The 15,781-nt window shown below is 38.4% G+C and overlaps 1 protein-coding gene across 7 annotated transcripts in view; it reads left to right on the top strand.

Moving 5' to 3' along the window:
• The window catches only part of cpo (couch potato), a 104,527-nt gene that overhangs the window by 38,388 nt on the left and 50,358 nt on the right, over positions 1 to 15,781 (top strand). The window contains exon 3 of one of the 7 annotated variants that reach the window (XM_069053097.1): positions 6,773 to 6,815. The exons of 5 other annotated variants lie outside the window; for them this stretch is intronic. The gene's annotated coding sequence lies outside the window, so the exon portion shown is untranslated. Of the gene's footprint in view, positions 1 to 6,772; positions 6,816 to 14,116; positions 14,237 to 15,781 lie in introns of those variants that run through there. One more of the 7 variants, XM_069053098.1, reaches the window with a different exon arrangement.

Here is a 15,781-nt window from a genome sequence, read left to right on the forward strand (position 1 = left end):
CGGACACTGAAGATGACTAATACGAGCCCTAACAACTAAATGTTCGGACAAGCATTGTTTTATTAGTGAAGAAGGCAGAATGTAAAAATTCGAAAGAAATAACTTCCTTTTTTTTAAGTATACCGTAGAGTTTAATGTGAAAAATAATATTCCACAGTAGATACTAAACATCATTAAATATAATAAACATTACAATAACTAATAATCAAAATGAAACAATTAAAACAGAAAAACTTGGCAACTAAATGTTCGGACAAAATACTGTTTTACAAACTTAATATTCAGTTACGTCCCCTTTTGCTTTTATGACTGCCTGAATCCTGGCGGGCATAGTTTTTACTAGATCCCCACAAAATTCTGGGGTAAAACTGGGCCATATTTTTTCAATTTGATTTTTTAAATCCTGAATTGTTCTCTGTGGGTAATTTCTTAAATAGCTTTTCATTTTGTGCCAAAGAGTTTCGATGACATTTAGGTCCGGACTATTTGAAGGCCATGAAAGAACATTTATGTTATGTTCACCGAACCATTTTTTAGTTGTTTTCGCGGTGTGACATGCTGCCCCATCTTGTTGGAAAATAAAATCATCTTGAGGATACAAAACTGAAGAGTCGGTAATAAACGATTTTGTAAAATTTCTTGGTATTTTTCTGCATTTACCGTACCCTCAATAAATTGATATTTCCCCAAACCTCTTGCAGACATGCATCCCCAAATCATCACACTTTTCGGAAACTTCACAGTTCTTTTTAGGCAGCCTTTATGAAACGCTTCTTCTTTTGAACGAATGACTCTTTTTCAATAATCTCCCACAGAGACGTCGAATTTTGATTTATCACTAAAAACAACTTTACTCCAGTCTTCATCCGTCCATTTTACTTTTGATTGGGCCCAGAGTAGTCTGTTCTTCTTTTGTTTTTCCGTCAGTAGTGGCTTTTCCTTGGCCTAAATAAAAATGATTTTGTACTCACAAAATTTTGCTTACTTTTGTACCTTGTAAAAGCTTAGTCCAGACTTATGAATCCATTTGCGGCAACACTCTCGCGATAAATTAGTGCCAGACTCGTCATTCCATTGGGCAGTGATATCCCGCAAAGTATTTCTTCGATTTTTTTTACAAATCTTAATTAAATTTCTTTGAGAACGTTGGGTAACAATTCTCGGTCTTCCTGGACTTTTTCCTTTAACCTTCAGTTCTCCAGTTTCGGCATATTTTTTTATAATATCACCTACTGTAGACTTGGACACGTCCAAATCATTTGCCATAATTCGAACAGTTTGTCCTTGGCAGTATTTTTTAATGATAATTTCACGTATTTTAACGTTTGTTGCAAATCCACGACCCATTACAGTTCAAAACTCTCAATTTTTTACTTAAATTAAATCAAAAATATTATAATTGTTACGTACGCAAGAGGTACCAGTTACTTTAACTGTCAAAATAAGCAACTTTTTTCCAGAGCCTACTAAAAAAAATACAAATATGCATTTTGTCCGAACATTTAGTTGCCAACATTTACTTGTCAAATTTAAACATTTTGTTTTAAAATATGAGATGTATACGTAATACACAAGTAAAATTGTCTTTTTGTAACAGAAAAATATTATCTTTATCCTCTACATCAATTCGTAATGCATTATTAAATTTCTACTAACTACAGCAATACTTTTTGTGTCTTTAGTATATTTGTCCGAACATTTAGTTGTTAGGGCTCGTAGTATACTCGTATTATGTTATGAGGAGCAAAAATGAAGTTTTATGTGCTGCGGCTCGTAAATTGGCTGCCGAACGCAGTGAGGCAGACAAACCAGCCAAAGCACATAAAACCATTTTTGCTCCAAATAACATACACTGTTATTTAAGACATGTTAAGAAACCAGGTAGGAATTTCAAATGATTTAGCTAGTTTACTTTACTGCCGCTCATCAGCGGAGATAATAACTTCACGGACGCCCTCAGCGGAGATAATAACTTTATCTGCCGCTCTCAGCGGAGATAACAACTTTATCTGCCGCTCGTCAGCTCGTTAGATGCCATGACAATGAAGTGACACTTTAGCATTATCAATGCAGCAGGATAATGTCATAATTTACGGACGTTTAAAGAAAAAATAAATTTTCCCGTAGCTCATCACATAACCGAGTTACATATAAAGTTTTCTGTTACACCAATCCCAGAAGCTAGTCCTCAGGTATTACAAAAAAATCGGACAGGTTGCTAGACAGCAAAAATAATTATTGGTGTCGCAACAATCAGCGAAAAGTTTACTTGGAATTTTGACGTTTTCTGCAAAATAGCGGTCGTCCTACCTTGATGGTGCTCAACGCTGATTGGTCAAGTTTAAGATGTCTTTTCTCTATTATCGCTTGAGATAGGTCTTTTTTTTTCTTTAAAATTCAGATTATCATATTTACACAAAAACTCCCTTTTTTCTCTGGGGAGGCAGTTATGGGGCACCCTGTATAAAGGTACTTTCTAAAAAGAAAGATACCTAGAGAAGATTTTTACTCGTGATTTCTTTTGTATGTACAGTGTGGAAACAAAGATAACTTTCTTTTAAAGATCATCAAAAAACATCTACATTTTTTAACTTATCAAATAAATTCGAGTGTCCTGAATCCAAATTCAGTTTTTGAGGGATCGAGGTTTAAAATAAAAAGCGTGTAAACACTAATATATTTTTTAGTTTTTATGATCACAAGAAATATTTTCTTAATATCCATCAAATTATATACCATGCACTTATGATTGTTATTTAACGAACAGAGTGATTTGGTTGTTTTTTTTCTCTTTTGTAGTTTTCTGATGAGCTGGTCAGCAGAAATCAGCAACCATAGTTTCACTCCACTTTCCTCAATAATGCCTCTATATCTTAATGCAAACTCATAGGTTCTTTCGTATGCAAAAGTTTTATATGAGGAAACAATTTCCTGTATCAGTTCCTCCCATCATTTTATTCCCGACGAAAACGCAGGATAAGTTTCAAATGCCATCCAAGCCTTTTCGTCTCACTAAGTTTGGTTTTGAAGATGGCGTCCTTGAGAAGTTTCTTAATTTGTGATCCAACACCTCTTATTTTTGCATCATTGATGTGAGAAAATTTCTCCTTATGGTCCCCTCGCGATCTTTATTCGTTGCTTAAAATTTTATCAACTTCTTTTTTATTTACATGGAATGGGAGTAAAAAATTGTCTACTAAAGCTTGCTTCTTACTTACTTCTTACTTCTGGTCTTCCGGATTATTGTTTGCTGCTGTACTGATTGTCTTATAGCTCCGTTAACATTTCTATAAAAGCATAAATAATCAATCTTTTAACTAAATATGGAGTATTTTTTTCTGCAACGGATGTCTGTACGTATTAAGAAATTTGGAGCAAAATTTGTTGGGGGTCGAAATTAAGCTCGTCCTTCCACAATGAATTGTCTTTTGTTTTTCTACCGTACATTCGTTTTACTTCAGCCACAGTTATCTGGCGACTGTGAGACTCCAGCGAGTATTTACATGAAATAAATTTAACCTCTGATTAAGGATGTGACAGTTTTCCGTTGCACTTTTACCATTTCCTGGCACCTAGTCTCCAAACGCCACAAAAATAAAACGGTAATTACGTCACTGATAACTGCCATAATTATTACCTCGATAACTTCCTCATTATTCCAATTACCCTTAATGACATTCGTTTTTATTAATTGGTCAAATTCCAGTGGCCCAATAAAATTTTCCAGTTGCAACCTAGGCGAAGTGCATTCGGCATTTAATTCCGGTCGTGTGAGTCCAGTTAAATTTCATGATTTTGCTAAACCCCGGTCCCCTCTTTACATTATTCCTGAAAATCAACAGAATCCGGCGAACACCGGTCCGGACTATTTATCATCCGGATTTTTCCGTAATATCCCAATTTAATTAAAAATTAACCGGATCGAATGTATGTACGTAGATTCCCACGGCTCATCGTCGAATTTCGGTAACAAACAGCTGGAAGGTGTGCAGTCGACGTTGTTCATACAGGAGCTTGACGTCCGTTCAGGCTGAAAGCTCCTGTAATTAACTCGGATGGACGCGTTCGCGCGTGTAGACAAGCCCACAGTTTATATCAACACTGACCAGTGGCTGTGCACCTGTTATCTGAAGACCAGGTGACCTATACTACCGTGCATAAATTCACCCCTCCCGTCCTCCTGCGTCTTCACACAACATTAAGCAAAGCTCCGCCAAGATAGCTTTGTAATATTTTGTGATGTATCGTTTTAAGCTCGGACGTTGCAGCGCTACACGACGGGACTTCGACGATATAAATAAGCTCGGAGGCGGCGCCGTCGCTTTCAATACAGAGACTCCCTCAATCAACATGGACGGATGTAGAAACATGACGCCAAACCGGAAAATTTTCACTCGTATCTACATATCGCTGATATTTTGGTCACCACCATCGAATAAATATCAAATGCAATTATTGGTGATGCACGTAATGGCTTTGTTACGTGCTCGTTTCAACTGAAAATGCCGGACGTTCACACATTTATTCCCTATTAATTCAGTCATTTTTCCCTAATTACACAATTTTTTTTTACACCACAAAAGACAAGTAATCGCTAGACAATTCTGAATGTTTGTATTAATTTTGTTCGGATTGGTGGAAACAATTTGTCGGGGGCGGTTTAACTTCTGCCCAATAATTATTATCGAAGTGGTCTGTTGTTCCGTGATGCATTAGCATAAGTGCGGACCGCCATTATTTACTTTAACCAATTATCTCCGAATAAATACAACATTTGGAGTATGTACCGTAAACATATTAAATATAAATTAATTAAAACCGTACCTGATGTAATTAATTACATTATTTATGGAAACACACTGTTAGATGTTTTAAATGATGTTTCGTGTAAACGTACGTCGCATTTAAATTTAATTGGAATTAATAGTGGCCATTGTTCGGGTGCACGCCTCGTCATAGAAAATATTCAAAGAGAGTGAAGCGCACATTTTTTTTTCAATTTATTAACAATATATTAAGCTATTGTTTGGTGTCGGAATTGTTCACACAATTAGCTTTATAATATGACACAGTTATTACGTCCAGTTTCCCCATATTGTTTGTGAAACAAACAATGGAACTCAGTTAGTTGTGTTTGTATATGAAAGTTGTTTCAAACATTCATTGGGTAGGAAAATATATTTCCAATTATCGCCATTTGAAAGACAGGCCATCAAAGCATTTTCCGAATTAATCTGCAAGTGATAGTTGCCATCATAAGTTACAAAATACTTTTGGTACTTCAGAATCTGTGGCCGTATAAAATTATACGGTAGTGGATTAAGTGGTCGGTGGTCTGTGTTTAAAATAATTACTTTCTCGATGACGGCGAATGTGATTTGCTCACACTTACAAAAAGCGGTTTAATTGTATTAAATTACCACCAGGCATGACCAAAGCTCGAGCCGTTGAACTTTTCTGTCTTCTTTGATATTCGTTCGTCTTGAATATTTTTTTTCGAGTCTACCCTCGATTGTGGGGTAGTCGTATGTGACGGCCGAGACGCTAATTCGATAAGTAATGAACGTAGAGAGCGGCATTAATTAGATCTTTAATTAATCCGGCGTAATTATGTAGAGAATTAAATTTATCCCCACTTAATGACTTTTCTTATTTATTATCGAACAAGTTCTCTTAATCGCGTCGACAGGCATAAACCCCCGCGAATATAACGACGTATAATATAAATCATGTCGGACGATATTTTTCCTAGAGGCGTTTAATAGCGTCTCGGCGACCGAAGGACCAGTCCGTAACGGCAATTCCAAGAGTGCAGACTCAGGAAGGCGCCGGAACCAGCGTCGATCGCATCATCAAGAAGCAATTGGTTAAATGACTTAGAATGGCCTCGCCACCTACTTTAATACATCATCATTCTTATACGCCGCCACACTTCAAAAACATTTCACGCCATTTTTCATCATCGTTCTCGATTTAAGTCGATATCTGATGCGGAAGAAGGAGACTCTGGAAAACCGCAAATCGAACAAACGGACGAACAGGAAAAAATATATCGCGGGAGAGCAGCCGTTGCTCCACTGAACTTTCTCACACTTTAAATAGACGCAGGATTAAGTAGCTGTTTTGTAAATTGTCAAGAGCGCAACCGGTACCAACCGTACCACAATCAACAAGCACATTTTCTTTATATTTATCACCGACTAGAGCGGACATTTTCACTGAAACAACCTAATGTGGGTTGTGTGAACCGGGAGAATGTAGCGTGTACAAGAGTGGTCCATCGACAGTTCCTTGCGGTATCCGCGATATCTCACAATCACAGGAAGCTGGGTGAACAGACCGCAGATTTTCAGAACTTATCACCGTGGAATTATAACGTTTTCGTCAATCTCTCCTGATCACAATACCACAACTGTTCAAAAAAGCAATAAATCGTAACAAGCGAAAAATAAATGGATTCGATTTACTGTTACACTTGAGATTTGTACGGAACAGTAACCATCTCACTTGTTATGGTAGAAATCTGGTGTTGGGTAAGTAGGCTGAGTGCTCTTTCGAATGATGTAATCTGGACGTTATTGTTCAAGTTTACAGCGAAACTGAAAAATTGCTGTCATTAGTTTAGACAAGATTTTTAGATATCCAAATTACCGACCGAGACGAAAATAAGGTGGATAATCTGTAACCATCACGAATTAATGTTATCTTAATGCGTCTCTGTTTACTGTTGCTGTATTTATGAGAAAATACTTAGTATTGTTTTTTGTTGCAGGTAAGGATCCTTTACGTTCCGAGTTGCGCTTAAGACAAAAAAGGTAAATCTTGCGTGTTTTCGATGAGGAAACCTTAGATTCGTATCACGTCGTTTCAAAACGAAATTTGAAATATTTTAGAAATCTCAAATGAACAAAGAAAACGTTGGTAATGACGGAATAAATTGGCTTCAGGAATCCATAAGCAATGAGAAAATGTAAAAATGCGAATCTAATCAAAATGTTGAAGGAAATTATTGACGAATGATAAAGAAATACTGTATTAAACGTCCTTTTTTGCTTGTTTGCTTTTGGTATTCACTTTTACGGTTCGTCGGTTAAAGTAAAATTGTTCGGTAGCAAGACTTGATCGAGAAAGACAGTTTTTTTTTAACTTATTCGGTTTACACAAAATGACATTTAGGTCCTATTTACAAACATTTTTCTCACCCCAGACCACCACGAAAGCATAAACATTTGTACAAACACAGGACTTTCGTGGAGCCACTAAAAATATATCTTCCAATTTTGCAAATTCCCTTTTAGCTTTTGTCGCATAAATCTGTTTTTAGGTCACATGTACGCTATACTAATAGCTTTGCAATTTAGCTAAAATCTCCATTGTTAGGCAAATTTGTTGCGTGTTAGCTCGTACACAATTTTATGAAACAACATAAAATGCATCAAGATGTGTGTTGCAATTTCGGAATGCGTTCTCGTGTAGGAAATTTCGAAAGTACCGTTTCAGCAACTTTGCAAACGCTGTTTGAAATTATCTGTATTTTTTTTATGGATGGCTTAATCTGAACGAGATGGGCGTTGGCGGCGTTGTTTTGTGGAAACTAAAACCACAAACGAAACACTGCGGTGGTCATTAGAGCGACCACATGGGGAAGTCTTAAAGTTTGAAAGTTTTAAAATGCGACCCACATAACTATGTAGATAAAAGTGTGAAATATCATTTTTCATGGCGCATATATGCACATTTTCTTGGCATAAACGAATTTAAATGGAGACGAGCTTGTTGTAATTCACTATTCTGTAGGATAATAAAAGGAAAAGAGTCATATTTGCGACGGTAAAGTAAATGGTTTGTTTATGATCTGGTGAAGTGTCTTCTTGGCATATTGTAAAAGTAACTGTGCGCGTTACGCCGCACTATTTAGTAACTATTTATGGGTAATATAATATTTTATGTAAAGTAACATTTTACTGCAATATTTCTAAGACTGTTATCGCTTACACCGTGATAAAGCGGTGACTATCGCCGGCCTCGTACTAGTTTCACTTTTAAATGTTGTGATAAAAATATAAATATGAAAAAGAAAAATAGTATGGTAATGTTAAAGACCCATCAATCACGTGATAAAACCACAGTAATGTGGATTTTACGACTGGAATGGATTTTCGTCGCGTGCCCAAACGGTATCTGTCCAATTTAAAATCTTAACACTTCTGACCGACACAGAATAAATAAAAAAAAAATTAAGTGCGCAATTTCTTTTTTAATGCGCTTTGGCTAATTGCGACGGGTGGAATTGTGTCGACGTCCTACCGGAAGCAATCCATTTTTGAACTCGATGAAAATTCAAAGCGCGTTTGCAAATACGCATAGCGGCTGATTATTATGCACAACGTAATCAGCATTCAGTTCATGGGGGCATGCATTGAGTCTTGAAACTAGCTAGAAGTACACTTAGTTCGTTCCTTATTAGGTGGCGGAGCTGCGCAATATTTATGTGGGTTTTTGAGGTAGAACGGACTGAGGGATCTAGTGCCACAAGGTTTAGGTCGCTGGTGAAGGCAAAAGTCTTAGAGGCGCCCGGAGGAACTAATATTGTATTTAATATGTAGTCAACAATAAACCTCTAATTAGCCATGAAAAACACATTTTCCGAGCTCGGGAGTGTAAAACGCCATTAACAGATTAGGGAGGGTGGAAAGTTCTCTAATTGAGGAAAAACATCCACGCGGAAAAAGACCGACATGATATGCGTGTTTTATTTTAGAGAGTTTTCGGGTCGCACAATTCTTAAATAAGTCGACGGTGTGTGGTGAAATGAAACGGAATATCCGCATCGTTTCTTCGCTCTTGGTCGCCATGTTCTGCATTTTTTTCGGGGGGTGTGTTTGAAGAAAGCGCCGTAATCAATCAATATCAAAAGTTATAAAGAAAGTTGGGGCTGAATTAAAATATTCAATAGAAAGAAAACGTCACATATTTCAGAAACGACGGCTCCGGCAAAAATTTAAATAACACTGAAAACATTAAGTGGGAGAGAATGTTTCACGAAGAACTTTGTCGTATCGAGTTCTGAATAATAAATGGGAACAATAAAGAATTGAATAAAATATAAGATCAACACGCTGTATTGTTTCGCTTTGGATAAATAAATAAACTGTACGAGCAGTTGCGATGCAGATTTAAAAAATTTGATATTTTTTTCTCTAATGTACACTGCAAGAAATCGATAAAAGTTCTTATTTTTGTATAATTATAAAATGTATCCTTTCATATTTCTCCAAGAAACGCATAACATTTGACCACATTTTTGAAAACTCACTCGAATGAGCCTTTCACCTCGGAGCGTGTGGCGTGACGCGTGACGGCGAAACAATTCAGTGCCCGGGAATAATGTCGCGGTGCGCCTAAAGAAGTTTTCAGATCAAAAATATATATTATTAAGAAGTTTTCACTTCTGTCGTGTGGTCTTAAGCACACACTCTTTTTTTCTGTTTCTTGTTATCTAACTGAACTGACTAACTGAAAGTAAATTGCCAAAATGTCTTCACTTTTGCGCACTTGTTTTTTTCATATGTTCCGCTTTACTGACAATTAAGGCCGAGAAATTTTATTTAGCAACATCCACACCTGCATAGTTCCACTTTCTGTATCGATTTCCTGCAGGTCGACGTCCTTTTTTTATTTACTCTCGTCGCCATTGTCCACTCAGACATGTTTCGTCCTTGAACCATCCGAAGTACCCCTTTTGTATCCAAGTCCGAAGAAATCACTATTCGAATTGATCCACCTATGCTCGTATGTTTCAATAAGGGCCGGCTCGCTGCTCCCATATCCATACATAACCGATATGACTAAAAGTGATATTTATGGTCGTGTATCTTGGGCCATGTTTACCGCCGAACAATTTCCTGGAGTCCGTCCCAATTCCACAACGAAATGCATTAATGTTAACGTGCAACGCTACCTATTGGCCTCGCATTACTGTCTTGTGCGTGCCAGTTCACTATGAAAACCACCCCTTAGGCGAGGGAGCGTCGAGACGTCAGGGTGCGCCTTCAGGGCGCGGTAGCGCTGACGTCACCACTAATGGAGAGGTTCAAGCCACAGTGCTGCACCGACCTCGTACGACCTATTTGGACCGCAGGACTAAACAATATAGGACATGTGCAGCGCGGAAATAAAGAAAAATTGCATCATCTGGAAAGTGGTGCTTTGTGTGGTCCTTGATGGGGCGACCGCCCAGGTGACCGTTTAATTAACTCGGATGCAATATTGTGTTTGCATGAGGCATTCCTCCGGATTTAATATTATTAATTAAAGTATATTCCTGCTTTGTGGCTAATTTCATTATCCAGCTCCATAATAAGATAACACTGTTAAATGACCGTACGTTTTATTACTGCTCTTCTACTGCTTAAACTTACTTTTCATTAATTATATGGTGTGTTTACTAAATAGTTCTGTTAACTGTATTAGACGTCGCATTAAATACTGAACCTGCGAAACTTTATTAAGCATAAAGAATTTAAGTTTACTTGTTGGATTATGTGCATGGGTGATGGGGATTACAATGTAACGTGTATCCATATTTAAATTCACTTAGAGTAGTTCCGTAACTAAATCCTCCGATTTAATTAAAATTTAATCACAGGACTAGTTGTAATTTAAGTCCTTCACTTGATAAAACAACGACTAGTAATTATTGTCCGTTTATAATTACTTTCACACTTTTATTTACCTACATTTAATACCTACTGATCGGAACTGATCAAAGCGTTTACTTTTTACCCGTTGTCTTAATTAAACTGTAATCAACACATTTTTCTTGCTCGGAAATTATTTGTCTCGAATTGGGTCAGAGGAAATGAGTTTTGTAACATTTATATTTACAAACGTTTTCGAGGGTACCGTTAAATTAAGTGGAACGCATTTAGAGAACAATTTTTTGAAAATTCTCACGACATTTTATCAAACAATGTGACGTACGTGCTCCACTTTCAGACTTTCTATGAAAAACTTCCGGACCTACTTAATTTGGTCCAATCAAGTTTTTACTTTTAATCAAAAAGATCTCCCGACATTTTTTACACTGCTAAAAAATTACTAAACAATTTCTTTTGCCCTTTGTACGTGTAGAAGAAGATGTCACATTTTTACTGGGATGGAGTACCTCGTATCTCCTCCCGCCTCTTCCTATATCCTCCTGGATCTCCCATGCTGGACCTCCTTGTATCTCCACATCTCCCCGTATCCCTCCTGGAACTTTTTGTATCTGTCCTGGATCCGCTTGTACTTCCCTGGATCTCTCGTACAGAAAATCTCCTTCTTGACGAAACACATTTTTCAAGGAGTTATTCAAGTTTCGGATCTTTGATATCTTTAATTGATGGAGAAGGAGATTAAGTTTTTGCGTGAAAGATCCGAGATTGTCGTAGGAATTGGCTTGAGAAGTGATGAGCCGTCTTTACTGTTATGTAGGCTGTGACTGCAATACTGTGAAACCCCTTTTAACTTCGGAAGGCTTGGGCGGCAGTAAAACCTTTTACTGGGCCCATACGTCACTTTTTACGTGTTGCATTCGGGGACGGCATCAACATCGGCGATGTTTTAGTGTCTGCAAAACAGCATCGCCGTCCCCTGGACGCCTTAATAAAGATGGGGTAATATCCCAGAGGTCCATCGCAGGAAGCCGCTCCCGTCCGGCCCACCAGAGACACACCATCCAACTATAATATTTATTACACCGTAAAATATGTAACGAACCGGCATGATTGAAACACGAGTTTGATGAGGTAGAACCCCGTGACGTCGTAAAGGGGTGCAAATTAACCCCGGATCCGGTGTAAAAAATCGTAATTTTTGTCCGAAAATCTCGACGGCGGTCATTATCGACACATAAATCGGGACTAGAAAACTATAAATTTTTAACATTCAATAAAACCGAAATAAGGTCTTAAAAACAGCTAAAATATGTTATGATAAGTCTGGCAAAGCACAGATAACGTAAGCCGTTCGTGTCGACGCCTAGATCCCGGTATAAAACTAGTCTCTCCAATCAAAAGTTTTATTGGTTTTACAGAAAGTTTGTTATTGGACGGGAACTTTATGATTCCCTCGTAATAATTACCACGCAAGTGACACCAGTAAATAATAAATTTGTTTTAACGGAACGTCGTTAAAAAGTAACGGTAATGTGCAACTTTTAATTGGTGTTAACGTTAATTTTCCCAAATGCAACTTTTCGTCTGTCGACGAAAATCCCACACGGTTTAATCGCGAGGGTTTGCCGAACAACGCCGATTAAAGGCCGGTTTGATGATAAAACATCCATTTACATAGTGTAAACATCACAATAGCAAACACAATAGGCCATTTCGATAATGATTTCAGCAGCATTGCCAAAATAAAACGTTGCTGGTCGACAAGGGGACGTCAATGTGCCATGTAATACGCGTAGCGTAGGGGTTTCCCAATAATGAATACACTTGCAAGGGATGGTGTAGACCACGAGCGGCATCAATCGGGGGCGGTTTTTCGGTATTTTTGAGCCGTCCCAAGAGTGTTCGAGCTGACGTCACGATTCAAACAACTTCCGCCCGGCGTTCTCATTAACACTAATTAATTTCTTGGAGTGATCCAGAAACCTACGGAATTTAAAAGTTATCCTCGTTCAGGAATGAAATATATTTGTAAATGTCAGAGGAGAGGCGCGTGTAAAGGAGACGAGTCTAATTCTCCGGCCAATAAAGCTAACTCGGTCTTGTTTCAGCAGTGCTAATTGCACCGAACCCGCTCCTTTACTACGGTGGAATTCAAGCTCGCGAGTTTTAATTTAGCTACTTAGGAGTTAGAGCTAGTTCTTGACCTGCACCTCGACGCTGACAAGTGTCAACGGGAGCGGTCATCGTCGGGTTTTTTCTTTTAATTTGAATTTAAAATAGGCGACGTTTTAATAAATTGTGCGTCCGGACTGAAATCCGGGGGTAATAAAATATTTCGAGATGCAAAAATTATTCAGCGGCGTGCATTTTGCGTTCTGTCGGGGCATGTGTAAGGGTTTTCGCTTAAATTAAAAAATGGGTAGAGCGCGATTTATCATCGTTTACATCTCTTTTATTACCGCGCTCTATACAGTCACGCAAAATTTTATATTATTAATAGCACCTCATTTATTATGGGACTGTAGGTTAATGCGCCGGATTAATTAAATATAATTGCAGCACACGACGCGACGGCGCTTTCGGCCATTTTTTCGGCGCTCCTATTACCATTTATCGACCTGAAAAATAAGATTTTAAACGGGGAGCTTTGTAAGCTGCGATTAAAAATTAACGCGGCCACCTGAACGAAGAGGTGGAGGGAGCGGCTCGGCATTTATCAACAGGATTAGCCTTAAACTCGTTCATGTAGGAATCTTTTTAAAAGGCCGTCATCCTTCCAGGATCTTAAGCTCGATGTAAGACGCTTTTACTGCGACATCCCGGCATAAGCCGGCACTGGCGCGAGTTGATCGCCGCGATTAAAGCTCCGAAGCAATTCAACACCCCTATACAAGGATGAAACTTAAACTTTTTCCAGATAGCAATTTATCGGTCACAAGATGCCCCCAACATTCCAAGTATTTATCCCGATGTCTCTCGAGCGATAATTATGTGACCGGTTTTCTCTTTCGATGCCGCACCGAGTAATGACAAAGCGGCTATCTTTATTGAAAGGACGACGTCGCTATCCTTGATGGCTAATGACTCGTGTCACGAGACTCCGCCGCGTGTGCTCCACGTATCCGCTTCCAAGTGCAAATGATTGTTGCAATTAGTTGTTAATTTAAAACAATTTCGTGTCACGCCTAGCTCACGTGCATCCCTCCCTATCTTCTCGGGTCGGCTTTTGTGCTCATTATCGCCGATTTCACGACCAATAAATTAATTGTTCAAGGTGGAATAATCAACACTGACCCGAATCGCCCGCAATCAACCCACCTGCAACCCTTAAAGTTTGCACCAGGAATAACTCTCGGCGCCGGTGATTTAGGGGGTAATTAAATCGGGCGCACTCAAATTTTACGTCCCTTAATGTGTAATATTTTAATAATTCCAGCGATAAAGTGGACCGTGATGCCGGAACAAATTATCGAATAAATGGTGTGGGTGGTTGGTTGGAAATAACGTCTTGTTGCCATGGTCGGATTTTACCGTTAAATGATGTGATAACGTTCCTGCACGACTCTTAAATACAAAAGGTAAATTGCTCGAGGAACCGGGATCCTCACTAATTCCACCTCTATTTGTGATTTTAATCAAGCAATCCGTCTGAATTTTTGAGGCGATTCTTCGCCATTGTATATTTATCTTTGCAGTTTGTCTACTCGTCGAGGAAACAAAATTGTTTTCGTTTCTTTTTCACTGTAGCAAGGCCATTTGTACGTGGGCTCAAGGTTGCCCTCTTAGGTAAATAAAACCGACAACAATCACCATTCTAAACTCAATTTGTACGCATTAAAAACCGAGTTAGTTCCAGTTGTGCATTAATAATTGCAATTACTTATGCAAATATAAGTTTTATGATAATCGCATTGTTCGCAAAAACTTTGTGCGGCCACGTTTCGTTTTATTTTCTTAACTGCTCACGTACTTTACCAATCCGTTAAACTTTCGCGTTTTTATCGTTTTTTTATTGTTGAAAATTTTAATCGCTCGACGGAATTAATTTCGGTCGCCTGGAAGCGGCCCCGGAATAAATAAATCTTCCCCGGAAGCGAATCCTGCGCTTTAACCTGTGATTGACTTCAGCCTTCAGCGAGGAAACGTCTCAAGGTTTGCGATTGGCATTTCAGGAATCTCGTGAGGCGCACACACTTTAGATATACCGGGACTGCGAAACGTCTAGTTCCCTGTGGATTTGATGTTTACACTAAAGCTTCCATATATTCAGACACTTTGCCTTACTTTTCCTGTCTGACTCGATGAATTCGATTTCCACGATGCTCCCCCGCAAATCTCGAATCGTTCCTAAAATCGCGACTCCAATCAACATTTTTTCTTCACCCTGATGAAACCGAACGAAGGGGTTCGACCCCGAAATAACGAAATACAATACAATAACAAATAAATCAAACGCGAAAGTTGGTATTTGCGAAAGTTTCTGGTTACCGACGGCTTTGTTATCTCCGCGCGAACGTGCTTCCCAATTTTGAGGTTTCACTCGGTGGAAACTCTTGAATTCCGGATATAACAAGGATCTCTCCTGCTTCCGGACCGTCTGTCGAGGATCTTGTGTCACAATTTACATATTTTATCGATTGGATTTCAATAGAATAGTTGGTTGCGGGACTAATCCGCCAACCTTGTTACTTCAATGTTTCTAGCCTGTTTACTGGCTCAAAAAAAAAATCAATTATTAATCATTTCTTTTATCTGATCTTGTTCAAACGTACAACCTGCCGGCTGTCGTGTCGACGTCATTCTGTGCCACTAACTGGTAAATTATTTAAACAGCGATAAAGAATATGCGGGGACATTGTCAACACGAATGCCCCACGATCTGGATCCTCGATTAATTATTTTTACCATCGACCAACTGCTGCAAACAGTTTACCGTTAAAAATAGCTCCACGATGTTCACGTTTACGATATAAACAATAATAATCCAGAGATATTAAAGGCGAAATGCGTTCACTTCTTGCAGACGCTGAATTTTCAAAAAAAAATAGAGCAAACCATTTGAGTAAAAATAATCGACTGAATAGTATTGAAACTGTGCTGATTGCTGAAGATCTAGCAGTTCA

Source organism: Tenebrio molitor, chromosome 7, assembly GCF_963966145.1.
Source record: "Tenebrio molitor chromosome 7, icTenMoli1.1, whole genome shotgun sequence".
Classification (NCBI taxonomy): domain Eukaryota; kingdom Metazoa; phylum Arthropoda; class Insecta; order Coleoptera; family Tenebrionidae; genus Tenebrio; species Tenebrio molitor.